This window comes from Ascaphus truei, unplaced genomic scaffold (genome assembly GCF_040206685.1).
Source record: "Ascaphus truei isolate aAscTru1 unplaced genomic scaffold, aAscTru1.hap1 HAP1_SCAFFOLD_1910, whole genome shotgun sequence".
Lineage (NCBI taxonomy): Eukaryota > Metazoa > Chordata > Amphibia > Anura > Ascaphidae > Ascaphus > Ascaphus truei.
The window spans coordinates 32,496-58,756 of record NW_027454814.1 but is presented as its reverse complement, the minus strand read 5'-3'; the positions used below and the strand labels follow the sequence as shown (position 1 = coordinate 58,756).

At 57.2% G+C, this 26,261-nt stretch overlaps 1 long non-coding RNA gene across 1 annotated transcript in view; it reads right to left on the bottom strand.

The window, feature by feature from the left end:
• Positions 1 to 910: 910 nt before the first annotated feature.
• Positions 911 to 26,261, bottom strand: part of LOC142477065 (uncharacterized) — a 49,556-nt gene continuing 24,205 nt past the window's right edge. The window contains exons 3-4 of the long non-coding RNA XR_012792164.1: positions 2,439 to 2,486; positions 911 to 1,437 (exon numbers count right to left, since the gene is read on the bottom strand). This is a non-coding gene — a long non-coding RNA (uncharacterized LOC142477065). The remainder of the gene's footprint in view (positions 1,438 to 2,438; positions 2,487 to 26,261) is intronic.

Sequence of the window (26,261 nt, the reverse complement as noted above, 5' to 3'; positions counted from 1 at the left end):
CCTGCCTCCCATCTTTATCTGCCCAGGCTGGCCCCCATGCCCCATCATCATATTTCCCCCCCCCCATGCCCCATCATCATATTTCCCCCCTCCCCATGCCCCATCATCATATTCCCCCTCCCCCATCATCATATTCCCCCCCACCCATGCCCCATCATCATATTCCCCCCACCCATGCCCCATCATCATATTCCCCCCCATGCCCCATCATCATATTCCCCCCCCATGCCCCATCATCATATTCCCCCCCCATGCCCCATCATCATATTCCCCCCCATGCCCCATCATCATATTCCCCCCCCATGCCCCATCATCATATTCCCCCCATGCCCATCATCATATTCCCCCCCCCATGCCCCATCATCATATTCCCCCCCCCTCATGCCCCATCATCATATTCCCCCCCCATGCCCCATCATCATATTCCCCCCCCATGCCCCATCATCATATCCCCCCCCCATGCCCCATCATCATATTCCCCCCCCCATGCCCCATCATCATATTCCCCCCCCCCATGCCCCATCATCATATTCCCCCCCCCCATGCCCCATCATCATATTCCCCCCCCATGCCCCATCATCATATTCCCCCCCCATGCCCCATCATATCCTCTCCCCCCCCATGCCCCATCATCCTCTCGGCCTCTCTCCCCCCCCCCCCTTGTCCTTACCTTATTCCAGGCAGGAGGCAGTCTCACAGAAGTCTTTTGCAGCTATCTTAGCTGTTGGCTCCGCCCCCGCTGTCCTCCCACACACGGCATGTGTGCAGGATGACTGTGCCCGGCCACCGTCCGACTCCAGTCCCAGCAGCCAGCTTTTCACACACACACACACACACACACACACACACACACACACACACACACACACACACACACACACACACACACACACACTCAGACACTGACACTCAGACACTGACACTCACACACACAGACACACACACACAGTGACACACACACACACACACAGAGAATAGAATGCAGTCTCTCCGCCGGGGTTTTGACTCCGCCCCCGTGTCCTCCCACACAGGCACGAGTGCAGATTGACTGCACCCGGCCACCGTACGCCTCCAGCCCCTGCAGGACAGATATTACTTCCGCCCGTGCTGCTCGCTTCCCCCATACCCGCGCTCGCTTCTCCCGCGGCCAAAACTTTTAACCGCCGCCCACACGCTCGCCAACACACACGACTGCCACGCTGGTTGTGAGGGGGCCGCAAAAATATCCGTTGCGGGCCGCATGCGGCCCGCGGGCCGCATGTTTGACATGCCTGATCTAAACCATCAAATAAAATGTCTACGGCCCTTGTTCAAGCATGTTTGCGGTACTTACCAGGTAAATCAGTGCCTGCAATCCACGACTGTATCCGCCTCTCCGAGCGTCTGAAAGCAATCCAGCGTTCCTGGTGTGTGGCTGAAGAGGTGAGGGACTCCCTCCTCAAACGGAAAAGAAGAGCAAAAAATAGAGTTGGAACATACCTATCATACAGGGATGAGAGAGAGAGACAGAGAATGAGAGAGAGACAGAGAATGAGAGAGAGACAGAGAATGAGAGAGAGACAGAGAATGAGAGAGAGACAGAGAATGAGAGAGAGACAGAGAATGAGAGAGAGACAGAGAATGAGAGAGAGACAGAGAATGAGAGAGAGACAGAGAATGAGAGAGAGAGACAGAGAATGAGAGAGAGACAGAGAATGAGAGAGAGACAGAGAATGAGAGAGAGACAGAGAATGAGAGAGAGAGACAGAGAATGAGAGAGAGAGACAGAGAATGAGAGAGAGAGACAGAGAATGAGAGAGGGACATAGGGAGAGAGAGACACAGAGAGAGAGAGAGAGACAAAAGTAATGTACTGTATAACCATTATACCGTACCCCTAGTATTCGTGTAATCATTGTCCCACACCCCCTATTACTCACGCTTTGGCAATACTGAAATGTTCTTTTGACATGCCAATCAAGCTGATTGATTTGAGAGACACAGAGACACACACAGAGACACAGAGAGAGACAGAGATACACACAAAGACACACACAGAGACACAGAGAGAAACAGAGACACACAGAGAGAGACAGAGACACAGAGAGAGAGACAGAGACACAGAGAGACACACAGAGAGAGACAGAGACACAGAGAGACACACAGAGAGAGACAGAGACACACAGAGAGAAACAGAGACACAGAGAGAGAGACAGAGACACACAGAGAGACAGAGACACAGAGAGAGAGAGAGAGAGACACGGGCCTATTTAGTAAGCGTCGATAAGGCTGCGTCTATAGTATTTCAGATGGAGGGAAGGCACACACGCTGCAATACACTTGCTGAAGCCTGAGCTTTTTTATGGCTTTGCAGGGTATGCAGCGGGTGCGATTGGGGGCGTGGCAATAAATATTTGGAGGCGTGGCAATAACGTTCCAGCGCGGACGTCAATTCCCTACCTCACATCCCGATCCACCGGCATTTTTTCAGATGCAGCATCTGAAGCACTGTACAGACAAGAAGAAAAATGCACACAATGCGCACCAGAGATTAAAATATAGTAAATTATTTATTAATAAAACAAGAAATAACCGAGGGGGATCCAACCCCACCTCAGTACTTTCTTCTCGTTGCTATTGCCACACTATACGTCCTGACGCCGGAAGGGAAGTTGGTACGCGACCAAGACGAGACATCGGATTTACAGTGGAACCACAATATACCACAGATTGCTGGAGGACCACACTGCGAGGGGCACAGCCTATCGAGTTTCCCGGTCATCGTCCAAAGTCTGGAGCTGCGGATTGACCACCGGATTACCACGGAGCCCGAGCCTGTCTCACACAATGCTTTTACCAAACGGATGTTTGTGAGTTTGCTATTTTTATCTTGTCCAGGAAATGAAATTGTTAAACCGAATTTACACATGGAGCGGGCACTTTCTCTTCTTTTTTTTGTTTAGATATCTATCGAGGAGGTGGTTGTTTCCCTGAAGAGAGCTGCCAGGGCTCCAGAGGACGCCCGAATTGGATCCTTTTATGATTGAGTTATAACATAGCTATTAGAGCTAGGTTTCTGGACTTTTATTGTGTTTAGGCATAGTGTTTATTATTATTTTATTACAGCTACTTTTTAGTAATTGCACTGTTATTAATTCTGACCACTAATTCTCACTGCCATTATAATCTCTCTCTAGCCACAACCAAATTGCTATATCAGCTATATTATTTATTGGTTATACCAGGGGAGCACAAACTTTTGCAGCTCGCCCCCCTGCCTTCCCTCTGCTGGTGCTCGTGCCCCCCCCCCCCCTTACCTTGATGCGGCGTCACGTGACCTGCAGCGGCATTTGACGAGGGTGACGTCACATGACCCCGCTGCGTAATTTAACATACTGTGCTATATGTATGCACACACAGCTGTCTCTTACACATACAAATACTGTTTTTCCATCCCTATACATCAATAGGGACCACAAAGTATCCACACACACTTTTAGTTGTGCTACAAACTCTCACATTTCCACACCCACCCACACCATTTATATCCACTCCCACTCCACACACACCTTTTGTAAAGCACTGTATATACTGTGGGCTCTCCATTCATTTTCATTCACACTGATACACATACACACTCTTTCATCACTTGCTTTCAGGAACCTTTTGACACCTCTAGGCATAAAACACATCCACACCGGGGGAAGGACCAGCACAGATAACATTCCAAGAGACACTGTTTTTAAGTATACCTTTTGCTTGCTTCATTCATTGTAACATCGCCGGAAGAAGAGATCAGTGTATCTCGAAAGCTCGCACAAATAAAAGCATTTCGTTAGCCACAGAACGGTATCATCTATTTATTTTTTGATTATTGAAGCTCGGCTAACACGGTACTGATACCTCTATATATATATATTGCGCGCGCACACACACATATAACGTTTTATCCAACTTTTTCATTTATCATTTGTAGAGAAAATGAACAATGTCGCCAGAAGTGCTATTTTTCAAAATGTAACATCTCTACTAATTAGTGTAAAATGATACTTCATATAAAGCAGGTTATGGGACCCAGTATAAAATGACCTTCATGTTTATTATCACATCCCAGTATATGGATACTTTCTATTATCACAAGCTGCTAACATGTGACAGGGCTCAGAGTCTGAGCCCAGAATGTGACATACAGAACATTCTCATTCTAAATTTCAAAAAATATTGTGTTGATTTCTGACCTGACTGCCGTGGTTACAGCTCAACCACTCTGTTCTACTGCATGTCACCACTTTCTGCCACAACCAGCTGACGGTGGATCTGCAAGGAGTTCAACGCTCATTGGCATCACATCTGTGGCTTGGTTGACATATAATTTCTCCAGCTTTTTATTGTATTGTTTTTAAATAGATTATATTTATTTAGTTAAATAGATATTTATTTAGTTTAATAGATATTTATTTAGTTTAATAGATTATATTTCTAAGTTTAATAAGTTATATTTCTTAGTTTAATAAGTTATATTTCTTAGTTTAATAAATTATATTTCTTAGTTTAATAAGTTATATTTCTTAGTTTAATAAATTATATTTCTTAGTTTAAAAAGTTATATTTCTTAGTTTAATAAGTTATATTTGTTAGTTTAATAAATTATATTTCTTAGTTTAATAAGTTATATTTGTTAGTTAATAGATTATATTTGTTAGCACAGTAGATTATATTTACTAGTATTTAAGTCTCCCCCTCAGTGCCCCATTAGGACCCGTGCGCATATTTCACATCTTTTCGGAGTCGCTTATTTTTTAGACCCTCGGAGCCGAAACCTAAAGGGGTCAGCTAAGAAAGTTCGGATCAAGAGGAGCCGCACAGCTTAAAGACAGAACATTTCCAAGGGAGATGGAGACAATTTGGGTAAGATCTGATTAAAGGACAACATTTGAGGAAGGAAAGGGTGACGGGGGAGTCTAAGAGGGGGGTGAGAGAGCAAGGTGGTGTGTCAGATTGGGGCAGAGCAAGAGAACGCAAAAATGATGGGGATTTGCTGCACACCAAAAAAAAACAATAAGTAGTGATACTTTTACCGGTGCCCCTTAGTCTCAGGGAAGAGCGGCATTTCGTCCAATGGATACAATATGATTGATGGGAAAGGGCACACGGATTTGAATAAAAAAAGATAATTTATTGTGCCACAGACTACAATGTTTCGGCTGCTGGCCTTTCTTTGCTGGATTTAGTGGGTTTAGCCACTTTACCTGAGAAAGACCAGCAGGCCGAAATGTTGTTGTCTATGGCAGTGCAAGAGAAAACAGGTTGGGGGGGGGGGGGGGTTCTCGCAAAGTCGCCGACCCATGGGTGAGTGTCTCCGGTGGAAACTAGTCCTGGACCCCGGGAAAGCTGTCTGTGGCCCATACAAGCTGAGTAACATGTAGAAAGGACACATGTATGTTCAGAATGAGTTAGCATGGTATTTTGAGACTCACCATAGCAGGTCAGTGCAAGTCAGTGCAGAGCACTGCAAGGTCAGTCAATATGAGGAAGGGTCCGATGGAGGAGTTGGAGGGTCCCAGAATATCTCTTAAAGCAGGGGTGCGCAAATCGAGGGGCACGACATTTTCTTGGGAGGAGGGGCTCGGCGCTTACAGAGGCCCCTCGCTCTCCCCCACAGCATTTAAATTAAATGCCGGAGATCGCGCGCAAGGCCTCTGTAAGTTCCCTTTCCTTGTCTCCGGCGGCTTCTGGCGACAGCAACGTGGCGTCACATGATGTGGCATTGCCATAGCAACGTGATATCACATGACGTCGTTACATCAGAACGTCGGAGACAAGGTGGGGAAGGTGGAGGGGGGAGCAGGGGGAAAAGGTTGTGCAACCCTGTCTTAAAGCATTGCCTTGCATACAGATCAGAGGCCAAGAATGGATATGGATATCCGATGTGAAGCCGGAAATAAGACAGAAAAGACCGTTTCGGGGGAAGAAGGTGAGTGATGAAATAGCCGTCACTGTGTAACTCTTCCAATTACCTGCAACTTCATGCAGAGAAATAGCAACGCTTGTTTTTAACATGCTAAGCGCCTAATGGGGAATTCAACTGCTGAGAGGTTAAGGGAGTTACTCACCAAACTCAGCGACGTTTCTGTGTCTCTGTGATAACTCCCCCAGGACATGCCTGAAAACCAGAGGTAACTCAATGTATTTTTGATAAATAGAAACATGACCTTCTGGGGAGGGGTATATAATGGGTACTGGGCCTGGTGAGGTGGGTATAACGGGTACTGGGCCTGGTGAGGTGGGTATAACGAGTACTGGGCCTGGGGAGGGGCGTATAACAGGGTACTGGGCCTTGGGAGGGTTGTATAACTGGGTACTGGGCCTGGGGAGGTGGGTATATCGGGTATTTGCCCTGTGGAGGGCGGTATAACGGGGTATTGGGGATGGGGTATAAGTGGCACAGGAGCTCTTGCGATACAGAGTATCACTGTCCCTGGTTACAAACACTTCATGTCTCCTGCAGATCAGGACACGCACGAAGGTGGTGCCCTTTGTGCCACCAGACGACGAGGCGGGCTACGAGGCGGACGACGAGGCATACGACAAAGCGGGCGTCAAGTGGAACAATGAGGTGGGCTACAAGGCGGCCGATGACGCAGATGTGGTGTACGATGACCAAGGAGCATACGACAGGTGTGGCCGGATCTGCTGCTTCATCTTTTTTAGGCGGAGGAGAAGACCCCGGGAGCAGGTAGGAGAATACGAGAGGTGCGGACAGATCTGCTGCTTCACCTTTTTTAGGCGGAGAAGTAGCCAGGAGCAGGTAGCAGAGGAGCCAGGGCGTAGATACAGGGGTATTCTAGGGGCCCTGAGAAGTTGGTTTGACCGCAGGAGAGGCAGATAAGATCAGGAAGGCTGCGGGAGGGGCAGGTACTAGAGGGAGATAGGGATATTGGGCGTGAGAGGGTGAGAGAGAACAAGGAGCAGGGCCGGAGCACGGGTTTCATGCGCCCGAGGCGAAACTTAAAATTTGTGCCCCAGTTGTATAAAAAATAATAAGATAAATAAAATAATAAAATAAACAGTGGCGTAGCTATCGGGGCTGCAGGGGGTGCGACCGCACCCCAGCGCGACGCAAAATAAAAATAAAAGGGCGCCGAAATACTGGATAAAAAAAAGAATAATAATTTAAAAAAAAAGATAAATAAATAAAATAATAAGAGGAAAAAATAATAATGATTATTAATGCGCCCCTAGGACCTCTGCGCGCTAGGCGACCGCCTAATGGCCGGCCGGCCCTGCGAGGTATGCGGGAGGAAAAGGGGTGAATGGGATAGATATGCAGGGGGATGGGGGAGCAGGTGAGTTATACACAGGGGCACAAGGGCCCCATCACCCGCATCTCTATATACTGAGTGTGCCCCTGTGTATAACAACGCTGATCTGTGCTGCTCCATCTGATCTCACTGCGCAGTGATCCAGGGACCATCCGATCGCCATTTAATGGGGTCAGGAAGGAATTTTTTCCCCCCATTGCACAGCAGGGGTTATGTTTCGCCTTCCTCTGGATCAAAGCAAAAAACTGCCCTTTGTGCATGAATTATCAGTGAGATCTTTATACACCCTGCATTGGTCTTCACCTCTTTGCTGCCGGAGGGGCCTGCAATGCATTGCTCTGCGTGTTACTATATCGCTCCGCAATGTGCTGCAGGCCCCTACCAGCAAAGAGATTCATTATTTCAATAAAATACTCTCTTTAATCAAACCTATGTGTAGTGTCTTTTCTATACGTTGTATCTATTGCTAACAGCTCAGTGATTCTTCCCCAGGACGCTGCACTAGTGTCACGCTGCCAAGCCCGGGTGTGAGGGAGATTTATAGGGCCACATATACACTGGCGACACACTTTATTCGAGCTCAGCTAGTCCTACGAATTCGGGTATACCCGGGTGTATTGAGGTTTGTGACTGTTTTCTGCCCGATTGCAATGAGGTATTTTCCAGGCAGGGATTGAAGCATTTTATTCCCGCTGGCTGCAATACTGCACAGTATATATATATATACTGCATTACAATTCATGAATTTATGCCATCTGGTAGACACGCGAAGCATTGCAGCCTATTAAATCCTAATCATTATCATTTAACAGATCAGCCGCCCGTCAGCCAGGCATGAACCCAGGCTGGGAAGGCAAACGCAACGGGGCTTGTCAGAGGTGAGGAGCGGCGCATTCCAGGTATCTGCCAGGTACATACTGGGTATTTGCTCGAATAAAGTGTGTCGGTGCAGTACACTTCTGCCAAAACACAAGTGCAAACAGGAAGCCCCTCTGATCTCATATCTTTTATTACACAAAACGATATCTAAAAAGGTAAAAAGAACATACATGGGATTCTGCTACAAATATCTCTCTAATTACAAACCAATTAGAAAATCATTCAGATTAGAGTCGAGCGAAAAGAAAGGGTTAAGTATCTCATGTACAGTATATGCAGTGCAGGCTGTTCTGCAGTATTACATGCAGGGGACAATGTTTAGGGGATATAAGTAATGCTGATCTCAGAGCTGACCGGCTGACCTGCTCTACCGGCTGACCTGCTCTACTGGTTGACCGGCTGACCTGCTCTACCGGCTGAACGGCTGACCTGCTCTACTGGCTGAACGGCTGACCTGCTCTACCGGCTGAAAGGCTGACCTGCTCTACTGGCTGACTGGCTGACCGGCTGACTGGCTGACCGGCTGACCTGCTCTACCGGCTGACCGGCTTCTATTCTTTCAGCTAAATGACCTGAATTGTGGCCCCTGTATCTCCCAATTAAACGTTTTATTGGCATATTCTTGTTTGACTCGTTCTATACAGACATTTTCTATATATTCATTGTGGGATTTGATAACATCTGTAAGATCTCTCAGAATATCACATTCTGTACATTTGTGTTGAAGATTTTTCCATTCACTATTTACTTATTATTAGTTTTTGGCATCAATTATTTATATCGAACCCAAAATACCTTTATACAGAATGCTGTTCCCCTTAGCCCACAAATGCTGCTTCATTAAAGCCCACGGGTGGCACTTTGTGCATTCTCAAACTTTTAGGCAACATCCCTAATTTCCAAAAGTGGGATAAAATCTGTGCATATTTAAATGGTTAATTTTGTTACTCAGACTCCTAAATCCCTCCCCAAATCTATCCGTTTCACATAAAAGTGTGTGCGCTTCTCCTTCCGCCTAACTGGCATGTCGTCCTTACGGGCGCCACTCCGTGTAACTCCACGCTGCCCTCCAGTGGCAAAAGAAATAAGATACATTTACTGTACTCGTCTGGCAGCTGCTCCCGTATAAGGTGGGTAACTCTGTATTAGGGGTCTTGGTTAGAGTATATTTTATACTTATGTCGGATAGATGAGGAATTAATATTCCTAACGGGTTATTGTGAGAGGCCTTAGATCTTATCCTATATGCACGCAGCCCTCGCCTCTCTGACCTTGAACACATATTCAATCTGATTTATTGAGACTTGAAACTGGATTTCTTAAAACAAACTGATTTTAAACACTGACAAGACTGTAACAATGGTATTTGGGACCAGAGCTAAATTGCTAAAGCTACCAATGACAGAGCTTCAGATAAAAACCAACTCTAATACCATCCTAGACCCTGTTACTGGTTTGAAATATCTGGGCATATAGTTCAACTCCCATTTAACATTTGGGTTGCACATTGATACCCTGACATCCAAATCCTATGCCAAACTAGGTGTACTTTACAGGAACAAATCCTCCCTAAGGCCCTCATGCAGTAAACAGCGATAAGCCACTTATCACCAGCTTATCGCCAAAAAATTCTACAGCGATTCAGTAAGCCCAGAGAAGCTGGCGATTAGAGCAAAAATAACCGTTTTTTTGGCCGGAAAAAAATTAATCGGCAGACACGCGGTGATAAGCCACTTTTCGGCACTGATCGCCAGTTTTTCAAACACGCTCAATTCTATAAGCCCTGATCAGCTTATTGCGGCTGATCGCCACTTTAAAATTGCTGTTTCTTCTCCAAATTGTCCAGCCACAAAAGTTGGCAAGAAGCTGGGGTGAAGCTGCGATGAAAATAAAATGCATGTGTCCCGGAGCTGATATCCATTAATATCAGCACCAGAGACCCCCGGCAGGAATCCGATGCATAAAAAATGCATTTACAGGCAACTTCATTACCGCCAAGGCAATGAAGGGGTTATACACCCGTGCCAGGCTTATTGTGGGTAGCGGGGGTGGGTTAAGGTGATATTTGGCCCTGGGTTAATGTTTAGGCCTTGCCAGGGGGTTGCGGGATGACTTAACCTATTCTTTAACTTAGCGGTTAATACCGCTAAGGTAATGAAGGGGTTAACCCCTCCCGCTACCCCCCCCACCCGGTAGGCCTAAACACCCATCCTTGGGGCCAATACCCCGTTCACCCACCCCCACTACCCACAATAAACAAAAATACACATAACAGCCCCACTACCCACCTCCTAGGTCCCTAATAAACCATTACAGTATTCATAAAACCATTATTTTTTTACACCCAGGATTATTACATGGGATTAGGGCTATGTTATTCAGTGAGGGGTTGTATGTTTGTATTAGTAGGGACAATCAAGGCCGGAGCCAGATGGGTTTCTCCTGCCTCTGTCCGCCCTGTCTCCTGACCCTTCCTGTAGCCGGACATACAGAATATGGATAACAGAAGGGGAAATAAAACTAAGAGGTGCCGGCAGGAGAAGGCCGTGTCATATCTATTCTTCGGGTGACCAGATTTTGAAAATGAAAAACCGGGGGACACAATTATATTATTATTTATTTTAAAACATTTTTTTTTTACATTAACAGTTGATTTATTGTATTACATTTATACTTTACTAACCTTGTTACGTGTGTGTGTGTGTGTGTGTGCGTGTGCGTGCGTGCCTGTGTCTGTGTCTGTGTGTGTGTGAATCAGTGTGTGTGTGTGTCTGTGTGTGTGTCTGTGTGTGTCTGTGTGTGTGTCTGTGTGTGTCTGTCTGTGTCTGTGTCTGTGTCTGTGTGTGTGTGTGTGTGTGTGTGTGTGTGTGTGTGTGTGTGTGTGTGTGTGTGTGTGTGTGTGTGACTGCCTGACATTTGGATGGGTGGGTGGGTGGGTGGGAGACTGGCCGACACTTGTGTGGGGGACTTTTTGGGAGACTGCCTGAAACTCATGGGAGACTGCCTGACACTTGACTGCCTGACACTTGGGTGGGTGACTGCCTGACACTTGGGTGGGTGACTGCCTGACACTTGGGTTGACTGCCTGACACGTGGGTGGGTGACTAACTGACACGTGGGTGGGTGACTGACTGACACGTGGGTGGGTGACTGACTGACACGTGGGTGGGTGACTGACTGACACGTGTGTGGGTGGTAGACTGCCTGACACGTGGGTGGGTGGGTGACTGACTGCCTGACATATGGGTGGGTGACTGACTGACACGTGGGTGAGTGGGTTGGTGTCTGTATACATTCTGTCACTGATACACACAGACACTGGGAGGGGGGCAGTCACAAACACACACACACAGAATGGGACGGGGCAGACACACACACACACAATCTTGGAGGGGGCACATACACACATTGGGAGAGGGGCATCACACAGTGGGAGGGGGCAGACAGACACAGACACACAGACTGGGAGGGGGCAGTCACACATACACTGGGAGGGGGGGCAGTCACACACACAGACTGGGAGGGGGGGCAGTCACACACACAAAGACTGGGAGGGGGGGCAGTCACACACACACAGACTGGGAGGGGGGGCAGTCACACACACACACACACACTGGGAGGGGGCAGTCACACACACACATTGGGAGGGGGGGCAGTCACACACACACACTGGGAGGTGGGGCAGTCACACACACACACTGGGAGGGGGGCAGTCACACACACACTGGGAGGAGGGGCAGTCACACACACACTGGGCGGGGGGCAGTCACACACACACACACACACACACACATACACACACACACACACACACACACACACACACACACACACACACACACACACACTGGGAGGGGGGGCAGTCACACACACACTGGGAGGGGGGCAGTCACACACACACTGGGAGGGGGGCAGTCACACACACACTAGGAGGGGGCAGTCACACACACACTGGGAGGGAGGGCAGTGACACACACACACACACACAATGGGAGGGGGGCAGTCACACACACACTGGGAGGGGGGCAGTCACACACACACTGGGAGTGGGGGCAGTCACACACACACACACACACACACACACAAACACACACAAACACACACTGGGAGGGGGGCAGTCACACACACACTGGGAAGGGGGCAGTCACACACACACTGGGAGGGGGGCAGTCACACACACACACTGGGAGGGGGGCAGTCACACACACTGGGGGAGGGGCAGTCACACACACACATTTGGAGGGGGGGCAGTCACGCACACACTGGGAGGGGGGGCAGTCACACACACACACACACACACACATACAGAATGGGAGGGGGGCAGACACACACACAGAATGGGAGGGGGCAGACACACACACACAGACTGGGAGGGTGCAGTCACACATACACTGGGAGGGGGGGGGCAGTCACACACAAACAGACTGGGAGGGGGGCAGTCACACACACAGACTGGGAGGGGGGGCAATCACACACACACAGACTGGGAGGGGGGGGCAGTCACACAAACAGAGACTGGGAGGGGGGGCAGTCACACACACACAGACTGGGAGGGGGGCAGTCACACACGCACAGACTGGGAGGGGGGGCAGTCACACACACAGACTGGGAGGGGGGCAGTCACACACACACTGGGAGGGGGGGCAGTCACACACACCGGGAGGGGGGCAGTCACACACACACTGGGAGGGGGGGCAGTCACACACACAGACTGGGAGGGGGCAGTCACACACACACTGGGAGGGGGGCAGTCATACACACACAGACTGGGAGGGGGGCAGTCACACACACACACACAGACTAGGAGGGGGCAGTCACACACACACACAGACTGGAGGAGAGAAGGGAGGGGGGCAGTGCTGAGGGAAGGGGAGGCCCGGCATTACTGGAGGAGGGAAGGGGAGGCCCGGTATTACTGGAGTAGAGAAGGGAGGGGGGCTGTGCTGAGGGAAGGGGAGGGCCCGGCATTACTGGAGGAGAGAAGGGAGGGGGCAGTGCTGAGGGAAGGGGAGGGCCCGGTATTACTGGAGGAGAGAAGGGATGGGGGCAGTGCTGAGGGAAGGGGAGGCCCGGCATTACTGGAGGAGAGAAGGGAGGGGGCCGTGCTGAGGGAAGGGGAGGTCCGGCATTACTGGAGGAGAGAAGGGAGGGGGGCAGTGCTGAGGGAAGGGAAGGCCCGGCATTACTGGAGGAGAGAAGGGAGGGGGGCAGTGCTGAGGGAAGGGGAGGCCCGGCATTACTGGAGGAGAGAAAGAGAACGGAGGGGGCAGTGCTGAGGAAAGGGGAGGACCCGCATTACTGGAGGAGAGAAGGGAGGGGGGCAGTGCTGAGGGAAGGGGAGGCCCAGCATTACTGGAGGAGAGAAGGGAGGGGGGCAGTGCTGAGGGAGGGGAGGCCCGGCATTACTGGAGGAGAGAAAGAGAACGGAGGGGGCAGTGCTGAGGGAAGGGGAGGCCCCGCATTACTGGAGGAGAGAAGGGAGGGGGGCAGTGCTGAGGGAAGGGGAGGCCCAGCATTACTGGAGGAGAGAAGGGAGGGGGGCAGTGCTGAGGGAAGGGGAGGCCCGGCATTACTGGAGGAGAGAAGGGAGGGGGGCATTGCTGAGGGAAGGGGAGGGCCCGGCATTACTGGAGGAGAGAAGGGAGGGGGGCAGTGCTGAGGGAAGGGGAGGCCCGGCATTACTGGAGGAGAGAAGGGAGGGGGGCGGTGCTGAGGGAAGGGGAGGCCCGGCATTACTGGAGGAGAGAAGGGAGGGGGGCAGGGGGGCAGTGCTGAGGGAAGGGGAGGCCCGGCATTACTGGATGAGAGAAGGGAGGGGAGCAGTGCTGAGGGAAGGGGAGGCCCGGCATTACTGGAGGAGGGAAGGGAGGGGGGCAGTGCTGAGGGAAGGGGAGGCCCGGCATTACTGGAGGAGAGAAGGGAGGGGGGCAGTGCTGAGGGAAGGGGAGGCCCGGCATTACTGGAGGAGAGAAGGGAGGGGGGCAGTGCTGAGGGAAGGGGAGGCCCGGCATTACTGGAGGAGAGAAGGGAGGGGGGCAGTGCTGAGGGAAGGGGAGGGCCCGGCATTACTTTAGGAGAGAAGGGAGGGGGGCAGTGCTGAGGGAATGGGAGGCCCGGCATTACTGGAGGAGAGAAGGGAGGGGGGCAGTGCTGAGGGAAGGGGAGGCCCGGCATTACTGGAGGAGAGAATGGAGGGGGGCAGTGCTGAGAGTAGGGGAGGCCCGGCATTACTGGAGGAGAGAAGGGAGGGGGGCAGTGCTGAGGGAAGGGGAGGCCCGGCATTACTGGAGGAGAGAAGGGAGGGGGACAGTGCTGAGGAAAGGGGAGGCCCGGCATTACTGGAGGAGAGAAGGGAGGGGGGCAGTGCTGAGGGAAGGGGAGGCCCGGCATTACTGATGGAGAGACGGGAGGGGGGCAGTGCTGAGGGAAGGGGAGGCCCGGCATTACTGGAGGAGAGAAGGGAGGGGGCAGTGCTGAGGGAAGGGGAGGCCTGGCATTACTGGAGGAGAGAAGGGAGGGGGGCAGTGCTGAGGAAAGGGGAGGCCCGGCATTACTGGGGGAGAGAAGGGAGGGGGGCAGTGCTGAGGGAAGGGGAGGCCCGGCATTACTGGATGAGAGAAGGGAGGGGGGCAGTGCTGAGGGAAGGGGAGGCCCGGCATTACTGGAGGAGAGAAGGGAGGGGGGCAGTGCTGAGGGAAAAGGAGGCCCGGCATTACTGGAGGAGAGAAGGGAGGGGGGCAGTGCTGAGGGAAGGGGAGGCCCGGCATTACTGGAGGAGAGAAGGGAGGGGGGCAGTGCTGAGGGAAGGGGAGGCCCGGCATTACTGGAGGAGAGAAGGGAGGAGGGCAGTGCTGAGGAAAGGGGAGGCCCGGCATTACTGGGGGAGAGAAGGGAGGGGGGCAGTGCTGAGGGAAGGGGAGGCCCGGCATTACTGGATGAGAGAAGGGAGGGGGGCAGTGCTGAGGGAAGGGGAGGCCCGGCATTACTGGAGTAGAGAAGGGAGGGGGGCAGTGCTGAGGGAAGGGGAGGCCCGGCATTACTGGAGGAGAGTAGGGAGGGGGGCAGTGCTGAGGGAAGGGGAGGCCCGGCATTACTGGAGGAGAGAAGGGAGGGGGGCATTGCTGAGGGAAGGGGAGGCCCGGCATTACTGGAGGAGAGAAGGGAGGGGGACAGTGCTGAGGAAAGGGGAGGCCCGGCATTACTGGAGGAGAGAAGGGAGGGGGGCAGTGCTGAGGGAAGGGGAGGCCCGGCATTACTGGAGGAGAGAAGGGAGGGGGGCAGTGCTGATGGAAGGGGAGGCCCGGCATTACTGGAGGAGAGCAGGGAGGGGGGCAGTGCTGAGGGAAGGGGAGGCCCGGCATTACTGGAGGAGAGAAGGGATGGGGGCAGTGCTGGGGGAAGGGGAGGCCCGGCATTACTGGAGGAGAGAAGGGATGGGGGCAGTGCTGAGGGAAGGGGAGGCCCGGCATTACTGGAGGAGAGAAGGGAGGGGGGCAGTGCCGAGGGAAGGGAAGGCCCGGCATTACTGGAGGAGAGAAGGGAGGGTGCAGTGCCGAGGGAAGGGGAGGCCCGGCATTACTGGAGGAGAGAAGGGAGGGGGGCAGTGCTGAGGGAAGGGGAGGCCCGGCATTACTGGAGGAGAGAAGGGAGGGGGGCAGTGCTGAGGGAAGGGGAGGCCCGGCATTACTGGAGGAGAGAAGGGAGGGGGGCAGTGCTGAGGGAAGGGGAGGCCCGGCATTACTGGAGGAGAGAAGGGAGGGGGGCAGTGCTGAGGGAAGGGGAGGCCCGGCATTACTGGAGGAGAGAAGGGAGGGGGGCAGTGCTGGGGGAAGGGGAGGCCCGGCATTACTGGAGGAGAGAAGGGAGGGGGGCAGTGCTGAGGGAAGGGGAGGCCCAGCATTACTGGAGGAGAGAAGGGAGGGGGGCAGTGCTGAGGGAAGGGGAGGCCCGACATTACTGGAGGAGAGAAGGGAGGGGGGCAGTGCTGAGGGAAGGGGAGGCCCGGCATTACTGGAGGGGAGAAGGGAGGGGGGCAGTGCTGAGGGAAGGGGAGGCCCGGCATTACTGGAGGAGAGAAGGGAGGGGGGTAGTGCTGAGGGAAGGGGAGGCCCGGCATTACTGGAGGAGATAAGGGAGGGGGGCAGTGCTGAGGAAAGGGGAGGCCCGGCATTACTGGGGGAGAGAAGGGAGGGGGGCAGTGCTGAGGGAAGGGGAGGCCCGGAATTACTGGATGAGAGAAGGGAGGGTGGCAGTGCTGAGGGAAGGGGAGGCCCGGCATTACTGGAGGAGAGAAGGGAGGGGAGCAGTGCTGAGGGAAGGGGAGGCCCAGCATTACTGGAGGAGGGAAGGGAGGGGGGCAGTGCTGAGGGAAGGGGAGGCCCGGCATTACTGGAGGAGAGTAGGGAGGGGGGCAGTGCTGAGGGAAGGGGAGGCCCGGCATTACTGGAGGAGAGAAGGGAGGGGGGCAGTGCTGAGGGAAGGGGAGGCCCGGCATTACTGGAGGAGAGAAGGGAGGGGGGTAGTGCTGAGGGAAGGGGAGGGACCGGCATTACTGGAGGAGAGAAGGGAGGGGGGCAGTGCTGAGGGAATGGGAGGCCCGGCATTACTGGAGGAGAGAAGGGAGGGGGGCAGTGCTGAGGGAATGGGAGGCCCGGCATTACTGGAGGAGAGAAGGGAGGGGGGCAGTGCTGAGGGAAGGGGAGGCCCGGCATTACTGGAGGAGAGAATGGAGGGGGGCAGTGCTGAGAGTAGGGGAGGCCCGGCATTACTGGAGGAGAGAAGGGAGGGGGGCAGTGCTGAGGGAAGGGGAGGCCCGGCATTACTGGAGGAGAGAAGGGAGGGGGACAGTGCTGAGGAAAGGAAAGGCCCGGCATTACTGGAGGAGAGAAGGGAGGGGGGCAGTGCTGAGGGAAGGGGAGGCCCGGCATTACTGATGGAGAGAAGGGAGGGGGGCAGTGCTGAGGGAAGGGGAGGCCCGGCATTACTGGAGGAGAGAAGGGAGGGGGCAGTGCTGAGGGAAGGGGAGGCCCGGCATTACTGGAGGAGAGAAGGGAGGGGGGCAGTGCTGAGGAAAGGGGAGGCCCGGCATTACTGGGGGAGAGAAGGGAGGGGGGCAGTGCTGAGGGAAGGGGAGGCCCGGCATTACTGGATGAGAGAAGGGAGGGGGGCAGTGCTGAGGGAAGGGGAGGCCCGGCATTACTGGAGGAGAGAAGGGAAGGGGGCAGTGCTGAGGGAAGGGGAGGCCCGGCATTACTGGAGGAGGGAAGGGAGGGGGGCAGTGCTGAGAGTAGGGGAGGCCCGGCATTACTGGAGGAGAGTAGGGAGGGGGGCAGTGCTGAGGGAAGGGGAGGCCCGGCATTACTGGAGGAGAGAAGGGAGGGGGGCAGTGCTGAGGGAAGGGGAGGCCCGGCATTACTGATGGAGAGAAGGGAGGGGGGCAGTGCTGAGGGAAGGGGAGGCCCGGCATTACTGGAGGAGAGAAGGGAGGGGGCATTGCTGAGGGAAGGGGAGGCCCGGCATTACTGGAGGAGAGAAGGGAGGGGGGCAGTGCTGAGGGAAGGGGAGGCCCGGCATTACTGGAGGAGAGAAGGGAGGGAGGCAGTGCTGAGGAAAGGGGAGGCCCGGCATTACTGGAGGAGAGAAGGGAGGGGGGCAGTGCTGAGGGAAGGGGAGGCCCGGCATTACTGGAGGAGAGAAGGGAGGGGGGCAGTGCTGAGGGAAGGGGAGGCCCGGCATTACTGGAGGAGAGAAGGGAGGGGGGCAGTGATGAGGGAAGGGGAGGCCCGGCATTACTGGAGGAGAGAAGGGAGGAGGGCAGTGCTGAGGAAAGGGGAGGCCCGGCATTACTGGGGGAGAGAAGGGAGGGGGGCAGTGCTGAGGGAAGGGGAGGCCCGGCATTACTGGATGAGAGAAGGGAGGGGGGCAGTGCTGAGGGAAGGGGAGGCCCGGCATTACTGGAGGAGAGAAGGGAGGGGGGCAGTGCTGAGGGAAGGGGAGGCCCAGCATTACTGGAGGAGAGAAGGGATGGGGGCAGTGATGAGGGAAGGGGAGGCCCGGCATTACTGTAGGAGAGAAGGGAGGGGGGCAGTGCTGAGGGAAGGGGAGGCCCGGCGTTACTGGAGGAGGGAAGGGAGGGGGGCAGTGCTGAGGGAAGGGGAGGCCCGGCATTACTGGAGGAGAGTAGGGAGGGGGGCAGTGCTGAGGGAAGGGGAGGCCCGGCATTACTGGAGGAGAGAAGGGAGGGGGGCAGTTCTGAGGGAAGGGGAGGCCCGGCATTACTGGAGGAGGGAAGGGAGGGGGGCAGTGCTGAGGGAAGGGGAGGCCCGGCATTACTGGAGGAGAGAAGGGAGGGGGGCAGTGCTGAGGGAAGGGGAGGCCCAGCATTACTGGAGGAGAGAATGGAGGGGGGCAGTGCTGAGAGTAGGGGAGGCCCGGCATTACTGGAGGAGAGAAGGGAGGGGGGCAGTGCTGAGGGAAGGGGAGGCCCGGCATTACTGGAGGAGAGAAGGGAGGGGGACAGTGCTAAGGAAAGGGGAGACCCGGCATTACTGGAGGAGAGAAGGGAGGGGGGCAGTGCTGAGGGAAGGGGAGGCCCGGCATTACTGATGGAGAGACGGGAGGGGGGCAGTGCTGAGGGAAGGGGAGGCCCGGCATTACTGGAGGAGAGAAGGGAGGGGGCAGTGCTGAGGGAAGGGGAAGCCCGGCATTACTGGAGGAGAGAAGGGAGGGGGGCAGTGCTGAGGAAAGGGGAGGCCCGGCATTACTGGGGGAGAGAAGGGAGGGGGGCAGTGCTGAGGGAAGGGGAGGCCCGGCATTACTGGATGAGAGAAGGGAGGGGGGCAGTGCTGAGGGAAGGGGAGGCCCGGCATTACTGGAGGAGAGAAGGGAGGGGGGCAGTGCTGAGGGAAAAGGAGGCCCGGCATTACTGGAGGAGAGAAGGGAGGGGGGCAGTGCTGAGGGAAGGGGAGGCCCGGCATTACTGGAGGAGAGAAGGGAGGGGGGCAGTGCTGAGGGAAGGGGAGGCCCGGCATTACTGGAGGAGAGAAGGGAGGAGGGCAGTGCTGAGGAAAGGGGAGGCCCGGCATTACTGGGGGAGAGAAGGGAGGGGGGCAGTGCTGAGGGAAGGGGAGGCCCGGCATTACTGGATGAGAGAAGGGAGGGGGGCAGTGCTGAGGGAAGGGGAGGCCCGGCATTACTGGAGGAGAGAAGGGAGGGGGGCAGTGCTGAGGGAAGGGGAGGCCCGGCATTACTGGAGGAGGGAAGGGAGGGGGGCAGTGCTGAGAGTAGGGGAGGCCCGGCATTACTGGAGGAGAGTAGGGAGGGGGGCAGTGCTGAGGGAAGGGGAGGCCCGGCATTACTGGAGGAGAGAAGGGAGGGGGGCATTGCTGAGGGAAGGGGAGGCCCGGCATTACTGGAGGAGAGAAGGGAGGGGGACAGTGCTGAGGAAAGGGGAGGCCCGGCATTACTGGAGGAGAGAAGGGAGGGGGGCAGTGCTGAGGGAAGGGGAGGCCCGGCATTACTGGAGGAGAGAAGGGAGGGGGGCAGTGCTGATGGAAGGGGAGGCCCGGCATTACTGGAGGAGAGCAGGGAGGGGGGCAGTGCTGAGGGAAGGGGAGGCCCGGCATTACTGGATGAGAGAAGGGAGGGGGGCAGTGCTGAGGGAAGGGGAGGCCCGGCATTACTGGAGGAGAGAAGGGAGGGGGGCAGTGCTGAGGGAAAAGGAGGCCCGGCATTACTGGAGGAGAGAAGTGAGGGGGGCAGTGCTGAGGGAAGGGGAGGCCCGGCATTACTGGAGGAGAGAAGGGAGGGGGGCAGTGCTGAGGGAAGGGGAGGGCCCGGCATTACTGGAGGAGAGAAGGGAGGGGGGCAGTGCTGAGGGAAGGGGAGGCCCGGCATTACTGGAGGAGAGAAGGGAGGGGGGCGGTGCTGAGGGAAGGGGAGGCCCGGCATTACTGGAGGAGAGAATGGAGGGGGGCAGGGGGGCAGTGCTGAGGGAAGGGGAGGCCCGGCATTACTGGATGAGAGAAGGGAGGGGAGCAGTGCTGAGGGAAGGGGAGGCCCGGCATTACTGGAGGAGGGAAGGGAGGGGGGCAGTGCTGAGGGAAGGGGAGGCCCGGCATTACTGGAGGAGAGAAGGGAGGGGGGCAGTGCTGAGGGAAGGGGAGGCCCGGCATTACTGGAGGAGAGAAGGGAGGGGGGCAGTGCTGAGGGAAGGGGAGGCCCGGCATTACTGGAGGAGAGAAGGGAGGGGGGCAGTGCTGAGGGAAGGGGAGGGCCCGGCATTACTGGAGGAGAGAAGGGAGGGGGGCAGTGCTGAGGGAATGGGAGGCCCGGCATTACTGGAGGAGAGAAGGGAGGGGGGCAGTGCTGAGGGAAGGGGAGGCCCGGCATTACAGGAGGAGAGAATGGAGGGGGGCAGTGATGAGAGTAGGGGAGGCCCGGCATTACTGGAGGAGAGAAGGGAGGGGGGCAGTGCTGAGGGAAGGGGAGGCCCGGCATTACTGGAGGAGAGAAGGGAGGGGGACAGTGCTGAGGAAAGGGGAGGCCCGGCATTACTGGAGGAGAGAAGGGAGGGGGACAGTGCTGAGGGAAGGGGAGGCACGGCATTACTGGAGGAGAGAAGGGAGGGGGGCAGTGCTGAGGGAAGGGGAGGCCCGGCATTACTGGAGGAGAGAATGGAGGGGGGCAGTGCTGAGAGTAGGGGAGGCCCGGCATTACTGGAGGAGAGAAGGGAGGGGAGCAGTGCTGAGGGAAGGGGAGGCCCGGCATTACTGGAGGAGGGAAGGGAGGGGGGCAGTGCTGAGGGAAGGGGAGGCCCGGCATTACTGGAGGAGAGAAGGGAGGGGGGCAGTGCTGAGGGAAGGGGAGGCCCGGCATTACTGGAGGAGAGAAGGGAGGGGGGCAGTGCTGAGGGAAGGGGAGGCCCGGCATTACTGGAGGAGAGAAGGGAGGGGGGCAGTGCTGAGGGAAGGGGAGGGCCCGGCATTACTGGAGGAGAGAAGGGAGGGGGGCAGTGCTGAGGGAATGGGAGGCCCGGCATTACTGGAGGAGAGAAGGGAGGGGGGCAGTGCTGAGGGAAGGGGAGGCCCGGCATTACAGGAGGAGAGAATGGAGGGGGGCAGTGATGAGAGTAGGGGAGGCCCGGCATTACTGGAGGAGAGAAGGGAGGGGGGCAGTGCTGAGGGAAGGGGAGGCCCGGCATTACTGGAGGAGAGAAGGGAGGGGGACAGTGCTGAGGAAAGGGGAGGCCCGGCATTACTGGAGGAGAGAAGGGAGGGGGACAGTGCTGAGGGAAGGGGAGGCACGGCATTACTGGAGGAGAGAAGGGAGGGGGGCAGTGCTGAGGGAAGGGGAGGCCCGGCATTACTGGAGGAGAGAATGGAGGGGGGCAGTGCTGAGAGTAGGGGAGGCCCGGCATTACTGGAGGAGAGAAGGGAGGGGGGCAGTGCTGAGGGAAGGGGAGGCCCGGCATTACTGGAGGAGAGAAGGGAGGGGGACAGTGCTGAGGAAAGGGGAGGCCCGGCATTACTGGAGGAGAGAAGGGAGGGGGGCAGTGCTGAGGGAAGGGGAGGCCCGGCATTACTGATGGAGAGACGGGAGGGGGGCAGTGCTGAGGGAAGGGGAGGCCCGGCATTACTGGAGGAGAGAAGGGAGGGGGCAGTGCTGAGGGAAGGGGAGGCCCGGCATTACTGGAGGAGAGAAGGGAGGGGGGCAGTGCTGAGGGAAGGGGAGGCCCGGCATTACTGGGGGAGAGAAGGGAGGGGGGCAGTGCTGAGGGAAGGGGAGGCCCGGCATTACTGGATGAGAGAAGGGAGGGGGGCAGTGCTGAGGGAAGGGGAGGCCCGGCATTACTGGAGGAGAGAAGGGAGGGGGGCAGTGCTGAGGGAAAAGGAGGCCCGGCATTACTGGAGGAGAGAAGGGAGGGGGGCAGTGCTGAGGGAAGGGGAGGCCCGGCATTACTGGAGGAGAGAAGGGAGGGGGGCAGTGCTGAGGGAAGGGGAGGCCCGGCATTACTGGAGGAGAGAAGGGAGGAGGGCAGTGCTGAGGAAAGGGGAGGCCCGGCATTACTGGGGGAGAGAAGGGAGGGGGGCAGTGCTGAGGAAAGGGGAGGCCCGGCATTACTGGGGGAGAGAAGGGAGGGGGGCAGTGCTGAGGGAAGGGGAGGCCCGGAATTACTGGATGAGAGAAGGGAGGGTGGCAGTGCTGAGGGAAGGGGAGGCCCGGCATTACTGGAGGAGAGAAGGGAGGGGAGCAGTGCTGAGGGAAGGGGAGGCCCAGCATTACTGGAGGAGGGAAGGGAGGGGGGCAGTGCTGAGGGAAGGGGAGGCCCGGCATTACTGGAGGAGAGTAGGGAGGGGGGCAGTGCTGAGGGAAGGGGAGGCCCGGCATTACTGGAGGAGAGAAGGGAGGGGGGCAGTGCTGGGGGAAGGGGAGGCCCGGCATTACTGGAGGAGAGAAGGGAGGGGGGTAGTGCTGAGGGAAGGGGAGGGACCGGCATTACTGGAGGAGAGAAGGGAGGGGGGCAGTGCTGAGGGAATGGGAGGCCCGGCATTACTGGAGGAGAGAAGGGAGGGGGGCAGTGCTGAGGGAATGGGAGGCCCGGCATTACTGGAGGAGAGAAGGGAGGGGGGCAGTGCTGAGGGAAGGGGAGGCCCGGCATTACTGGAGGAGAGAAGGGAGGGGGGCAGTGCTGAGGGAAGGGGAGGCCCGGCATTACTGGAGGAGAGAAGGGAGGGGGGCAGTGCTGAGGGAAGGGGAGGCCCGGCATTACTGGAGGAGAGAAGGGAGGGGGGCAGTGCTGAGGGAAGGGGAGGCCCGGCATTACTGGAGGAGAGAAGGGAGGGGGGCAGTGCTGAGGGAAGGGGAGGCCCGGCATTACTGGAGGAGAGAAGGGAGGGGGGCAGTGCTGAGGGAAGGGGAGGCCCGGCATTACTGGAGGAGAGAAGGGAGGGGGGCAGTGCTGGGGGAAGGGGAGGCCCGGCATTACTGGAGGAGAGAAGGGAGGGGGGCAGTGCTGAGGGAAGGGGAGGCCCAGCATTACTGGAGGAGAGAAGGGAGGGGGGCAGTGCTGAGGGAAGGGGAGGCCCGACATTACTGGAGGAGAGAAGGGAGGGGGGCAGTGCTGAGGGAAGGGGAGGCCCGGCATTACTGGAGGGGAGAAGGGAGGGGGGCAGTGCTGAGGGAAGGGGAGGCCCGGCATTACTGGAGGAGAGAAGGGAGGAGGGCAGTGCTGAGGAAAGGGGAGGCCCGGCATTACTGGGGGAGAGAAGGGAGGGGGGCAGTGCTGAGGAAAGGGGAGGCCCGGCATTACTGGGGGAGAGAAGGGAGGGGGGCAGTGCTGAGGGAAGGGGAGGCCCGGAATTACTGGATGAGAGAAGGGAGGGTGGCAGTGCTGAGGGAAGGGGAGGCCCGGCATTACTGGAGGAGAGAAGGGAGGGGAGCAGTGCTGAGGGAAGGGGAGGCCCAGCATTACTGGAGGAGGGAAGGGAGGGGGGCAGTGCTGAGGGAAGGGGAGGCCCGGCATTACTGGAGGAGAGTAGGGAGGGGGGCAGTGCTGAGGGAAGGGGAGGCCCGGCATTACTGGAGGAGAGAAGGGAGGGGGGCAGTGCTGGGGGAAGGGGAGGCCCGGCATTACTGGAGGAGAGAAGGGAGGGGGGTAGTGCTGAGGGAAGGGGAGGGACCGGCATTACTGGAGGAGAGAAGGGAGGGGGGCAGTGCTGAGGGAATGGGAGGCCCGGCATTACTGGAGGAGAGAAGGGAGGGGGGCAGTGCTGAGGGAATGGGAGGCCCGGCATTACTGGAGGAGAGAAGGGAGGGGGGCAGTGCTGAGGGAAGGGGAGGCCCGGCATTACTGGAGGAGAGAAGGGAGGGGGGCAGTGCTGAGGGAAGGGGAGGCCCGGCATTACTGGAGGAGAGAAGGGAGGGGGGCAGTGCTGAGGGAAGGGGAGGCCCGGCATTACTGGAGGAGAGAAGGGAGGGGGGCAGTGCTGAGGGAAGGGGAGGCCCGGCATTACTGGAGGAGAGAAGGGAGGGGGGCAGTGCTGAGGGAAGGGGAGGCCCGGCATTACTGGAGGAGAGAAGGGAGGGGGGCAGTGCTGAGGGAAGGGGAGGCCCGGCATTACTGGAGGAGAGAAGGGAGGGGGGCAGTGCTGGGGGAAGGGGAGGCCCGGCATTACTGGAGGAGAGAAGGGAGGGGGGCAGTGCTGAGGGAAGGGGAGGCCCAGCATTACTGGAGGAGAGAAGGGAGGGGGGCAGTGCTGAGGGAAGGGGAGGCCCGACATTACTGGAGGAGAGAAGGGAGGGGGGCAGTGCTGAGGGAAGGGGAGGCCCGGCATTACTGGAGGGGAGAAGGGAGGGGGGCAGTGCTGAGGGAAGGGGAGGCCCGGCATTACTGGAGGAGAGAAGGGAGGGGGGTAGTGCTGAGGGAAGGGGAGGCCCGGCATTACTGGAGGAGATAAGGGAGGGGGGCAGTGCTGAGGAAAGGGGAGGCCCGGCATTACTGGGGGAGAGAAGGGAGGGGGGCAGTGCTGAGGGAAGGGGAGGCCCGGAATTACTGGATGAGAGAAGGGAGGGTGGCAGTGCTGAGGGAAGGGGAGGCCCGGCATTACTGGAGGAGAGAAGGGAGGGGAGCAGTGCTGAGGGAAGGGGAGGCCCAGCATTACTGGAGGAGGGAAGGGAGGGGGGCAGTGCTGAGGGAAGGGGAGGCCCGGCATTACTGGAGGAGAGTAGGGAGGGGGGCAGTGCTGAGGGAAGGGGAGGCCCGGCATTACTGGAGGAGAGAAGGGAGGGGGGCAGTGCTGAGGGAAGGGGAGGCCCGGCATTACTGGAGGAGAGAAGGGAGGGGGGTAGTGCTGAGGGAAGGGGAGGGACCGGCATTACTGGAGGAGAGAAGGGAGGGGGGCAGTGCTGAGGGAATGGGAGGCCCGGCATTACTGGAGGAGAGAAGGGAGGGGGGCAGTGCTGAGGGAATGGGAGGCCCGGCATTACTGGAGGAGAGAAGGGAGGGGGGCAGTGCTGAGGGAAGGGGAGGCCCGGCATTACTGGAGGAGAGAATGGAGGGGGGCAGTGCTGAGAGTAGGGGAGGCCCGGCATTACTGGAGGAGAGAAGGGAGGGGGGCAGTGCTGAGGGAAGGGGAGGCCCGGCATTACTGGAGGAGAGAAGGGAGGGGGACAGTGCTGAGGAAAGGGGAGGCCCGGCATTACTGGGGGAGAGAAGGGAGGGGGGCAGTGCTGAGGGAAGGGGAGGCCCGGCATTACTGGATGAGAGAAGGGAGGGGGGCAGTGCTGAGGGAAGGGGAGGCCCGGCATTACTGGAGGAGAGAAGGGAAGGGGGCAGTGCTGAGGGAAGGGGAGGCCCGGCATTACTGGAGGAGGGAAGGGAGGGGGGCAGTGCTGAGAGTAGGGGAGGCCCGGCATTACTGGAGGAGAGTAGGGAGGGGGGCAGTGCTGAGGGAAGGGGAGGCCCGGCATTACTGGAGGAGAGAAGGGAGGGGGGCAGTGCTGAGGGAAGGGGAGGCCCGGCATTACTGATGGAGAGAAGGGAGGGGGGCAGTGCTGAGGGAAGGGGAGGCCCGGCATTACTGGAGGAGAGAAGGGAGGGGGCATTGCTGAGGGAAGGGGAGGCCCGGCATTACTGGAGGAGAGAAGGGAGGGGGGCAGTGCTGAGGGAAGGGGAGGCCCGGCATTACTGGAGGAGAGAAGGGAGGGAGGCAGTGCTGAGGAAAGGGGAGGCCCGGCATTACTGGAGGAGAGAAGGGAGGGGGGCAGTGCTGAGGGAAGGGGAGGCCCGGCATTACTGGAGGAGAGAAGGGAGGGGGGCAGTGCTGAGGGAAGGGGAGGCCCGGCATTACTGGAGGAGAGAAGGGAGGGGGGCAGTGATGAGGGAAGGGGAGGCCCGGCATTACTGGAGGAGAGAAGGGAGGAGGGCAGTGCTGAGGAAAGGGGAGGCCCGGCATTACTGGGGGAGAGAAGGGAGGGGGGCAGTGCTGAGGGAAGGGGAGGCCCGGCATTACTGGATGAGAGAAGGGAGGGGGGCAGTGCTGAGGGAAGGGGAGGCCCGGCATTACTGGAGGAGAGAAGGGAG